Source organism: Amphibalanus amphitrite, unplaced genomic scaffold (genome assembly GCF_019059575.1).
Source record: "Amphibalanus amphitrite isolate SeventyFive unplaced genomic scaffold, NRLGWU_Aamphi_draft 001781F_arrow, whole genome shotgun sequence".
In the NCBI taxonomy this organism is placed as follows: domain Eukaryota; kingdom Metazoa; phylum Arthropoda; class Thecostraca; order Balanomorpha; family Balanidae; genus Amphibalanus; species Amphibalanus amphitrite.
The window spans coordinates 97,645-107,294 of record NW_024883274.1 but is presented as its reverse complement, the minus strand read 5'-3'; the positions used below and the strand labels follow the sequence as shown (position 1 = coordinate 107,294).

At 47.6% G+C, this 9,650-nt stretch overlaps 6 non-coding genes across 6 annotated transcripts; 3 read left to right on the top strand and 3 right to left on the bottom strand.

Annotated features, from left to right (window-relative positions):
* Positions 1–1,944: 1,944 nt before the first annotated feature.
* Positions 1,945–2,026, bottom strand: Trnal-aag. The gene has a single exon. It is a non-coding gene; the product is annotated as a tRNA-Leu (tRNA).
* Positions 2,027–2,270: 244 nt separating this feature from the next.
* Positions 2,271–2,344, top strand: Trnai-aau. The gene has a single exon. It is a non-coding gene; the product is annotated as a tRNA-Ile (tRNA).
* A 2,670-nt stretch (positions 2,345–5,014) lies between these two features.
* On the bottom strand, positions 5,015–5,086 carry Trnaq-cug. The gene has a single exon. It is a non-coding gene; the product is annotated as a tRNA-Gln (tRNA).
* A 1,435-nt stretch (positions 5,087–6,521) lies between these two features.
* On the top strand, positions 6,522–6,603 carry Trnas-aga. Its single transcript has one exon. It is a non-coding gene; the product is annotated as a tRNA-Ser (tRNA).
* Positions 6,604–7,088: 485 nt separating this feature from the next.
* On the bottom strand, positions 7,089–7,160 carry Trnaq-uug. The gene has a single exon. It is a non-coding gene; the product is annotated as a tRNA-Gln (tRNA).
* A 521-nt stretch (positions 7,161–7,681) lies between these two features.
* Positions 7,682–7,753, top strand: Trnaq-cug. The gene has a single exon. It is a non-coding gene; the product is annotated as a tRNA-Gln (tRNA).
* The last annotated feature ends 1,897 nt before the right edge of the window (positions 7,754–9,650 follow it).

Genomic DNA, 9,650 nt, shown 5'->3' with positions numbered 1-9,650 from the left:
AGAGGAGAGAGACATTGAACATTGTTTCTCTTCTGTCCCTGCCTTACTAATCCTCTGCCATTTTCCCATCGAATCTCCAAATCCTTACATTCATCATAACCAGGATAATAAATACAAATGAAGACGAGGTCTCAGAACTGATAACCTCAAAGTCCCGCCCAGACTACATAAACCAATCACACTGGGCTAACACCACATCTGTCGGGTGGCCTCTCCCCTCGTTTTAAACCGCACACCGGCCGCGACAAGCAAGCCTTTGACGCCAAACGAAGCGACCATAATCCAATTGAAACCTGGTCCTCTGTCGCAGGTCTGGTTTCAAAACCGGCGCGCCAAATGGAGGAAGAGTGAGAGGTTTAAGGGCGACCGGCGAGAGGAGAGGAGAAGGGAGAGGAGGGGAGAGAGGGACCCGACGGAGCGCCGGCGCACGCCGACGCGGACAAAATGGAACAGGCGAGTGGGAGAGAAGGAAAGGGGAAAGGCGTAGCAGGCGAATCGACCCGTCAAGTTGGATGATTTTGAATAATTGAAATTCCTCCATTGTGTGCATAGGATTTACCGTCTAAATGTCAGGTTAAAATTGATGTTGAGATATTTGTTCGCATTTTTTTAACGCTTTGGTTTTATGTCTTGCTTGGCTTTTTAAACGAAACTTTGTTTATTGTAATAATCAAGTATCAACGTGAGGATGAGTATTATTCTGGACATTTAGGATAATGATTATTGTTTAGTAAAATGACGTGACAAAAACACCTCGGTCCTCGATGTCACGCCTCGATAAGTTCCCACAGCTCCATCGCCACCTTTTGTTGACATTCAAAAAGCCCCTCATCAAAAAAAAAAAAAATATCTTCCAACACCAGGCATCGGACAGAGACCCGGCGCGGGACGTCACAGACCACTCTGACCCAGCGGGAGTATCGGAGTCCCACCGGGACACGGCTGAGGTGAAGAGCGAGCCGTCGGCTAACGACGAACTCAACGTGGTCACCACCGATGAGGAGAACAGGTAGGTCGGTGGTCTAATTACTGTGAAATGGTGGCGAAATGCCCTGCTGATGGCTCAGTGATGAGTGATCACTTTCAAACTTCTGTAACCTAAAAATACCGCAGAACGAGTCATGCAACTGATAAGTTGCAATATTTTTGCATCATTTATACAATAAGTCTCTATCAGAGAGAAGAAGCCGGTAAGATTTGCATTTGATGGGGAGAGTTATTAGGTTTTACTCAAGGGCATTCACAAAAATCGTAATTCCTAAACCCGAAACCGACATGCGTCAAAATCACAATTCTACTGCGGTAATTAATTTTCCCACTCACACCCACAGTCGGACTCCACGTGTCGCCTCGCATTCCGATGACGTCACACCCACACCGCCGCCGTCCACCAATCGGGTGGCGTCGTCGAGTCACGTGAGGTCGCCGGGGTCATGCCCCGCGGCACCGCCGCCACCACCGCCAACAGCCCCGGTTGGGCCAAGTCCCGCCCTCTTCTCAGCACTAGACCCACCGTGAGTTAAGGGGAGGATGTTAACCCTCGAAAGGATTTTTTAGGGAATATATAGTGACTTTTAAGCAATAAGTGAAATTCTTCTTACCTTTCCACGTATTACCTTGCATTTTATTTTCTGCAATCAAAGGCGGTACTTTCACACATCATATACCTGCATCTGCAAATAAAATTAATAACGCAGATATTGCAGCAGTTTCTGGCGCCGAGTTTACAATAAGGACCCGCACCAAACCTGACCCATATCCCGTGCCTTTTTCAGGCTGCGATACCGCTCACTGCTGGATCTGCGACCGGGAAGTGCGGCGTACGGACACCGGATGGCCACTGGCTTCCACCCGCTCTTCTTCCCCTCCCTGGGATCGCCCATGGTGTCGCCGTTCCTCCCCAGAGGCAAGGTGGTAGGGCACAAGGGCTCAAACTAAAAGACTTGGCAGCGGTGGGATTCGAACCCACGCCTCCGAAGAGACTGGTGCCTTAAACCAGCGCCTTAGACCGCTCGGCCACGCTACCATGTTCTGCAGTCATAGGCGTCCAAAATGCCCTGGGGGAGGGGGGGGGGAGGGCGAGCATGTGTTTAGTGCCGGCCTGTAAATATTATACAAAAGTTGAAAATCAAGGGAGAGTACTGACCTGTAAAAATATTTTCCTTAATTCAATGTAGCGTCTTAAAAATGCATTGGTATTATCTAAACAGATGTGTGCCAGCTTGCCACACAACGTCTTTTTCCCGATGCTGTCGGCATTACGCCGTCACGGCCGGTTAGCTCAGTTGGTTAGAGCGTCGTGCTAATAACGCGAATGTCGTGGGTTCGACCCCCACACTGGCCACACGTTCCATTTTCTTACGAGGTGGGGTCTAGTTCTTCAGACGTCTTAGCGCCGAAGTTCTATTTCTATTTGAAATGATAGAATGCCTATAAGCATACAACTGAGCTCCGTATGAGCTAGCCAAATGTTGTACTTATGATTGTCACCTGACCTTAATTTCCAGAAGTTGATTTCGAGGCTTGAGCTAAATTCAGTTTTTTTTTGCATCCTTTCCACCTTCTACCAGCGAACTCAGAAATATGTTACAAAATATTGTAAGTACCTGTCTGTTAGGGTGGCACTTAATTTCGACTTTTTTAATTTCGACCGGGACGGGTAGGCATATTGTTCTACCTCACGAAAAAATGATCTGTATGAAATTCTATCAATAAATATTTATAATTAGAGGTAGCTCAATGTGGTCATACTTGGTACATATTGATAAAACGTATATTGTGAACGGGGATTCAGATGTGTGTCGCGCCTTTCCAAGCATTGTCATATTTGAGCCATAACACGTTTAAATGAATGATAGATGCCTTCCTATTTGTTCCATAACCACAGTGTTTCTCGCCGCAAACGCGCTGTGACGCAATGCGTGATTTAACTAATGGCCGTTAAGCGTAGTCAAGCTTATATTGTTCGCTGACGGTAGCCCGCTGCCAGGCGTGCAGCTTCAGCTCTTCTCTCGTATCACGATGGTTGGGAAGGGTCACGAGACTGCTAGCACTTACCGGGGTTACATGAGCAAATAAATGCGTATCAGGAATGGTTTTTCTTCGCTGAGTATTGTGATTTGTGATCTGTTTGTAATACGCACTTACTCTGCTGATGTATCCCCGGTCACTGATGCGCAGGGGGGCACTGCCAGTGTACGGCCACAGGGCAGGTCTCCGTGATGTCAGGGAGAAGACGTGCACGTGCAAAAATATGAGTTGTGTTTTGCTAAGCCATTTCAGAACATTTTTCGCTAGTCCTAGGCTCAAATTGACAGGCCGCAGCGAACGCTGTTCTAGAATCCCTCGATGAGTGAGAGTTGAAGGATTGAGTAAAAGCGCTCAGTTTTTGACACAAGTGCATCGAACACCGGTCCCAATGCAGGAGCCTGCACGATCATCGAGCAGCGGCTCGAGGAGGACTTGCTCCACCTGACTTGCCACGACATTTACTAGTTTGTTCTATAGAGACATTTTCAGCCTGCCTCGGCCCGTCCAGCGGCCAGGACGTTGTTTTGTTTAAGCGCTTCCATAAAAAGTGGGCGTCTAGAATTAGATGGAACGAAGCCATAAACCTTCAAAACCTGTGACATGTCCCACCTCCACAACCCGCGTGATGCTCTTGCACAGTTCCGTCGTATATTCTTGACCGCCAGCACTCACGCGACAACCGTGAGATGCTGGAGCTGGCTATAACTGTCCTCGATGGTGCTCCGAAACGAGGTATGAAGATCGCTCGCCCCGATATGCTCCGTATGTGCTGGTTGACCAATGCCATTTACGCTATGAAGCCTTACCTCTTCCGAGCACAATACCGGCTCACTACGTCTAAGAAGAGCCTCCGGCGAATCGTGACCTTTGTGGTAACAACGTAGTTTTCGGCTCGATTCAATGCACCGCTTCTGGCGTCTGCACCAGCGCAAGATCTCGACTTCCTCAAGTCCCTCCTGAAGTACGAATTGGACGAATTGGTGTTCGAATTGGTGTCCAAGGCGACAGGCATTGCCTTCAGCCGTCACCTTTGGTATCTAAATGAGAGGCTGGTCGCCCTCAACTTATAATGAAGGAGATTACGATCGCTGCTACTAAACGTGAGATGGCTGCATCTTTACGAGAGAAGGAGAGGGCCGAAAACCCCTCCCCCCGTCGAGCCCACGTTTAACTTACTATAGCTTCAATCTCTAGCAAGTCCACCGCAGACTTCGTCATACCACAATTGGCTTCACAAGCTTCTTCAGCATCCTCGGTATGGACACGACTTCCTCTTGAAGGATCCGATTCTTTGGGAGGTCAAGCCATTCTACAACGCCGCCATGCGCTACATGAGGTCTCTTCATGCCTCTACGACTTCGCGGAGCGAGGCATTTTGTTGATGGCCAGGAAATCGATTAGACCCCCACGAAGGATAAAGACTAACAGCAGCTCCTCTTGTAGGTCGTCGAGGAGCAAAGACGCAAGCATTCTGACATACGCAAGGCGATCGTAACTTCTAAGTACGCAAGACTAGCCGACGAATGATGTGTAGAAGTGTTGGCTGATTACGGATGATACCGCTTTCTCTTTTCATGGAGTTATGCAGTACCTAAGTTATGCATACCTTCAAAAGAATTATGTACCTCATATGTACCTATATATCTGAGCTTTAGGTGCTGAAACGTTTCAATAAAGTCTTGGCAACGTCCAATGTCATTGTGAACATCAGAAATACGCGTGGAAATTAAAATTTCGGCAAAGTTCTGTTTTTCACAAAAAATGTGAAATTTGACCTGGTTGAGCTACCTCTAAATAGAAATATTTTCCAAAAATATTTTACACGCAACGTTTTCTCGGGTGGTAGAACAGATTGGCTGCCCGTCCCGTTGAAAATTCTCAAAACGAAATTTTAGCCCCGTTTTAGTGCCACCCTAGTCTGTAGTTCCCTCACGATCGCCGTTAGTCAAGACACGTGTCGCAGCTCAGCAAATGGTAAAAAGCCAGGTCCCGCCGAGATTTGAACTCGGATCGCAGGATTCAGAGTCCTGAGTGCTAACCGTTACACCACGGGGCCGATGAGCGCCGTGAAAGCGCATGATTTGGCACAATAATTCGTGACTTGAGGTTCAGGGTAGCATTAATATCTAATACGTTTCAATAAATTAACTCTAGTCTCTAAGGCGACCTTACGTTCCGTGACCGCTGCATGTGATTGTGTGGTCGTCCCATATCTTGTTTGTGACCAAGATTCTATACAGATAAAGTTGGGACGCTTCACGCAACCATTGGATCCCCCCCCCCCCCCCCCCTCCATGGTATGCGCCCTGTTCTTAACAAGCAAGGACAGGGTCAGATGCGCCATGGAGCTCCAATCGGTCATTCACCACTTGCCTCCTGATTTCTGCATTCCCACCATGCCTGGCCTTCCTTCACATGTCATTCACCCATTTGGTTTGCGGGTGAGACAGTATTTGCATTACACTTCACAGCCGTTTCTCTCTCTTTCTTTCTTTCTTTGTGAAGCATTAGCACCAACTACGAGTCGAGTTTGTCGACTTGTCGAGTTTCCACAACAATTCACACGCAGACGCACAACACCAGTTCCCTGACTCAAGGCCCACCCACTGGCCCCAGCTTGTGTCCAACTATATTCTTTGGAATTGGCGCGTCTCTGAACGACTTGGGTTTCCCTCCTTCTCACTCCTCTCCTAAGAGCAAGGCTGAGGAAACCCAACAGGTGAGTTAAACAGGTGAGTTAGTCACGTGATCCTTTTCCCTGCTTTTCCCAACCCTACTCACGATTTTCATAAGTCTTGATTTATTCTTGAAACACTTTGTACAGAGGCGTTTGTAGTTAATGTATTTACAAGAACTAATTCAATGATATTTGAAATTAAAAACACATTTTTATTCGCAATCTCAAACAAAAGTTGAATTTATTCGCGTTTCATTAATTTACTCAGCTGGCAACTATCACCCATTGTCCTTGATGTAGTCGAGCTTGGCGCACTCGGATAGTGTTCGAAATTTGTGACGCCTACTTGCTGCTATGGCGACCGGGCAGTACCTACGCTTTTCATTGGTCAACAAGTGCTTGCAGAGCTGCCGCTCACATTTTTGAACACAGTCTTTATGCTTCAGTTTGTGTGACGCGTCATATCTGAAACATGTTTCGTGAGGCTCAAACACCATTCAATTCATGTGCTTCAAAAGAAGTGTTTTGTAACATTTTCGATATGTTTTTTGGGGCTTAATTGCTAGCTCCATTCATCCTATCCTGCGTGAGGATAGCCATCACTCGGGGACCAGTCGTTGAAAGCAAGAAACAACGACGAGGAGAAGGTTTTGTAAAAAGCCGCAGCGATTGCATTGAGCATTAAATGACGAAAATATTTTTTACCTCCCACCGCCTCAGGCGATCACCTGCCGTCACCCACCTGGTTTGTGACCACAATCTGATAGCATTCCCCCAATTTCGTTGCTTTTACCCCGAAAGCTAGGTACTCTCAGCGGTCGTGGCCGAGTGGTTAAGGCGTCTGACTAGAAATCAGATTCCCTCTGGGAGCGTAGGTTCGAGTCCTACCGACTGCGTGATGGATTTTAATAAATTTTGATGACCTGGGGTCAAGGAAAAAGCTGTAGACATGATCTGAAATCTCACAGGAGGCTCTTGGACTATCTCATTCACCTAACATCATAAGAAGTCGTCAGTTGCGACGCAAGAAAGGTCATCATGACAACGATGCTTGTCATGATGAACGATGCTCGTCACAGGCAAAGGATCATGCCAATCGTCACGGAGGTTACCGAAAGCGTAATGCATGAGGCGAAGTAGGTATCGTGTTACCCGGCACAGCATACCATCCGGCGCTAAGATCAGCGACATCTATGGACTGAGGTATCGTGTTATCCGGTACAGCATGCATTCAGGCGTTCAATACCAGCGACATCTATGGGGAGAAATGTCGGCACCGAGCCGAAGGACAAAGTTTTGGGTGGCTGTTGACGATCGTTCGTTTCCGGTAATTCACACGATCCGTTATTAGTGCAAAGCTGCTACAAAAAATGCCAACATCAGGTCCCGCCGAGATTTGAACTCGGATCGCAGGATTCAAAGTCCTGAGTGCTAACCATTACACCACGGGGCCGAGGTTCGGGAGCAGGGAATAAGATTATCTGCAAGATTATGTGACTGTAATAGACTTAAATGGCTATGTTTACAATTACTTTATATGCAGCCATATTTGTACATCAGAGTTTTTTAACCCTCTTAGTGGCAGGCTCCTGACCCCTATATGGCGGCAAAGGGGGCTGCTTAGGACCCCCTTGATATCTCGAGATCTCACTGGCCGATTTTCAAAATTCGAACAGCATTTGATTCTACTGAACAAGATCTAAATTTTGAAAAAGAAAAGTCCCAAAAGCGCAAATAGCGGACCCCCCCGCGTGTTAGGAAAAATGCCCTGCCAGGGCGAGGGTTAACATATCTTTGTATCCTAGGCTGATGAAGGAAGCTGGAAAGCTTCCGAAAGCTACCCAATAAAGACTTATAAGCTAATGATTTGAATAATCTTATACCAGATGAATCCGTCCCAGCTCAATAACAATATCTATAATCATATCAAGAAGAAAATTTATTGGATATCCCCACCCCCACACCATTGTTGAAGGCCCCGTGGTGTAACGGTTAGCACTCAGGACTCTGAATCATGCGATCCGAGTTCAAATCTCGGCGGGACCTGTCCATCATCATTTTGAAAGAATACATAACTGAAGATACGCCCGTTGATATAAGCAATAAGCAAGCACCACTGGGTCTGTCTGCTCATGCCGTGACTTTTACGATAAACTACAAATAAACCGACTCGCTCGTTTATTAATTCATCAACATTTGCAAAAAAGTATCGTTAATTGCAACTCGCAAGTCGCAGCCTATTGCTCGAGAAGGTCGCTACTCGTTCATTATGGTTCAACATTCCTCTCCATAGATGTCGCTAGTACATAAAAAGCGCCTGAAGATATAAGTCGACCTCTCTTTCTTTCTTCCCCGTTTAGTTCGGCGTATGAAGAAATATCAGAAAATCCCAGCTTCCTAACTAGCTCCAGGCGTTTTCAAGATATTTCCGAAAAACCTGAGAGGTGGATGAAAACAACCCCACCCCCGCCACTAATAGGGTTAAACGATTATTGGCAAATTTGTTACATGACCAAAATTCAACAACATTTTCTCTTATTTTTCCTTTTATCCCCAACCCCAACACGCAATCAGCGGTCGTGGCCGAGTGGTTAACCCTCGCCGGCACAGGCCATTTTGCGTCCTTCGACGGCACAAGGTTGGTACGTTGGTTGGTACGACCCCCCCCCCCCCTCGCGTTTGGCCCCTGATCGAGCTAGAGCTTCGCGGAAAAAACGAGCGTGCTGCCCGTCACGAAAGGAAGCCGATGATACCCAATTTTAAGGTCCTGGGTCATCGGGGCCCTGTTTCACGGCGGAGCGCTGCAGTGCGCTGCGCGCGTCGGCGCGTTGGGTTTCCATGGCAATATCAACAAACGTCCCTCTGACGCTACGCTATGACGTCATCGCAAAACGCTAGCACCCAAGCGCCAGCACCATCAGCACGCTAGCAGCATTCGCACTCAAACCTCTGTTCTCTCTGAACTTGGTTCTTTAGGACCTCTGTTCCAAACGCGATTCATCATAAGCTAACGGATCGCACGCAACGTCATTCGAGTGACGTCAGGGGTACGCCTCAGCTCCCAGCGCGCTGCAGCGCGCGCAGCGTCGGGCGGTGAAACAGGGCCCGGGTGACCTTCCAGGTCAGGTCAATGACCCGAAAACCGGGAAAATCGGGACCTGTTAGAAAGTCGTAAAGTGTGGCTGCTATGTGGTTTTCCGGGGTGCTGATCACGAATATCATCGTGTTAGTTTTGATCAGAGATGATGTCTTTAAGCATTTAGACCAGGTCGGGTCAGGTCAGGTCAGGTCAACTGGTAGGGGTTGTGACAGGTATTCGTAATACGTGCCAACCGCCTCTGACAGCTTCGTAACATGTTACGAAGGCACCAAAACTACTTCGTAAATGTTCAAATGGTTGCTAAATTCGAATTCAGCTCCAAAAACTAGCATAGAAACATGTAAAACTCGAAAAAGTGAACCGAGGTCACCCGAGGTCACCAAAGGTCAATGACCTGACCTGACCTTCAGGTGACCTTGACACTCACCCTAATGTATGGGAGCAACATCAAATCACATGTTTGAACGTTTGAAACCACGAAAAGCTTGCAAACGCGCGGCTAATGCGAGCCGACATACGCGGAATCGCGATTCCGGCCAAACATGGTCTCGGAAAAGAGGTCACAGGTCAAAGGTCATTTGGGTCAGGGTCATGAAATTTTCAGGGTAGGTGTAAAATTAATCAATGCGAGGGTACTGAAAGTTTCGTCGCGATCGGCCGCTTTTTGCGCGAGTTATTCGCGAAAAAACCTTAGGGGGGTTGCATCAACCCCCCCCCCCCCTGTGCCGGCGAGGGTTAACCCTATTAGTGGCAGGGGGGGGGGTTGTTTTTACCAAACCCCTCAGGTTTTTCGGGAATATCTCCGAAACCGCTGAAGCTACGATGCTGAAATTTTCTGACTTT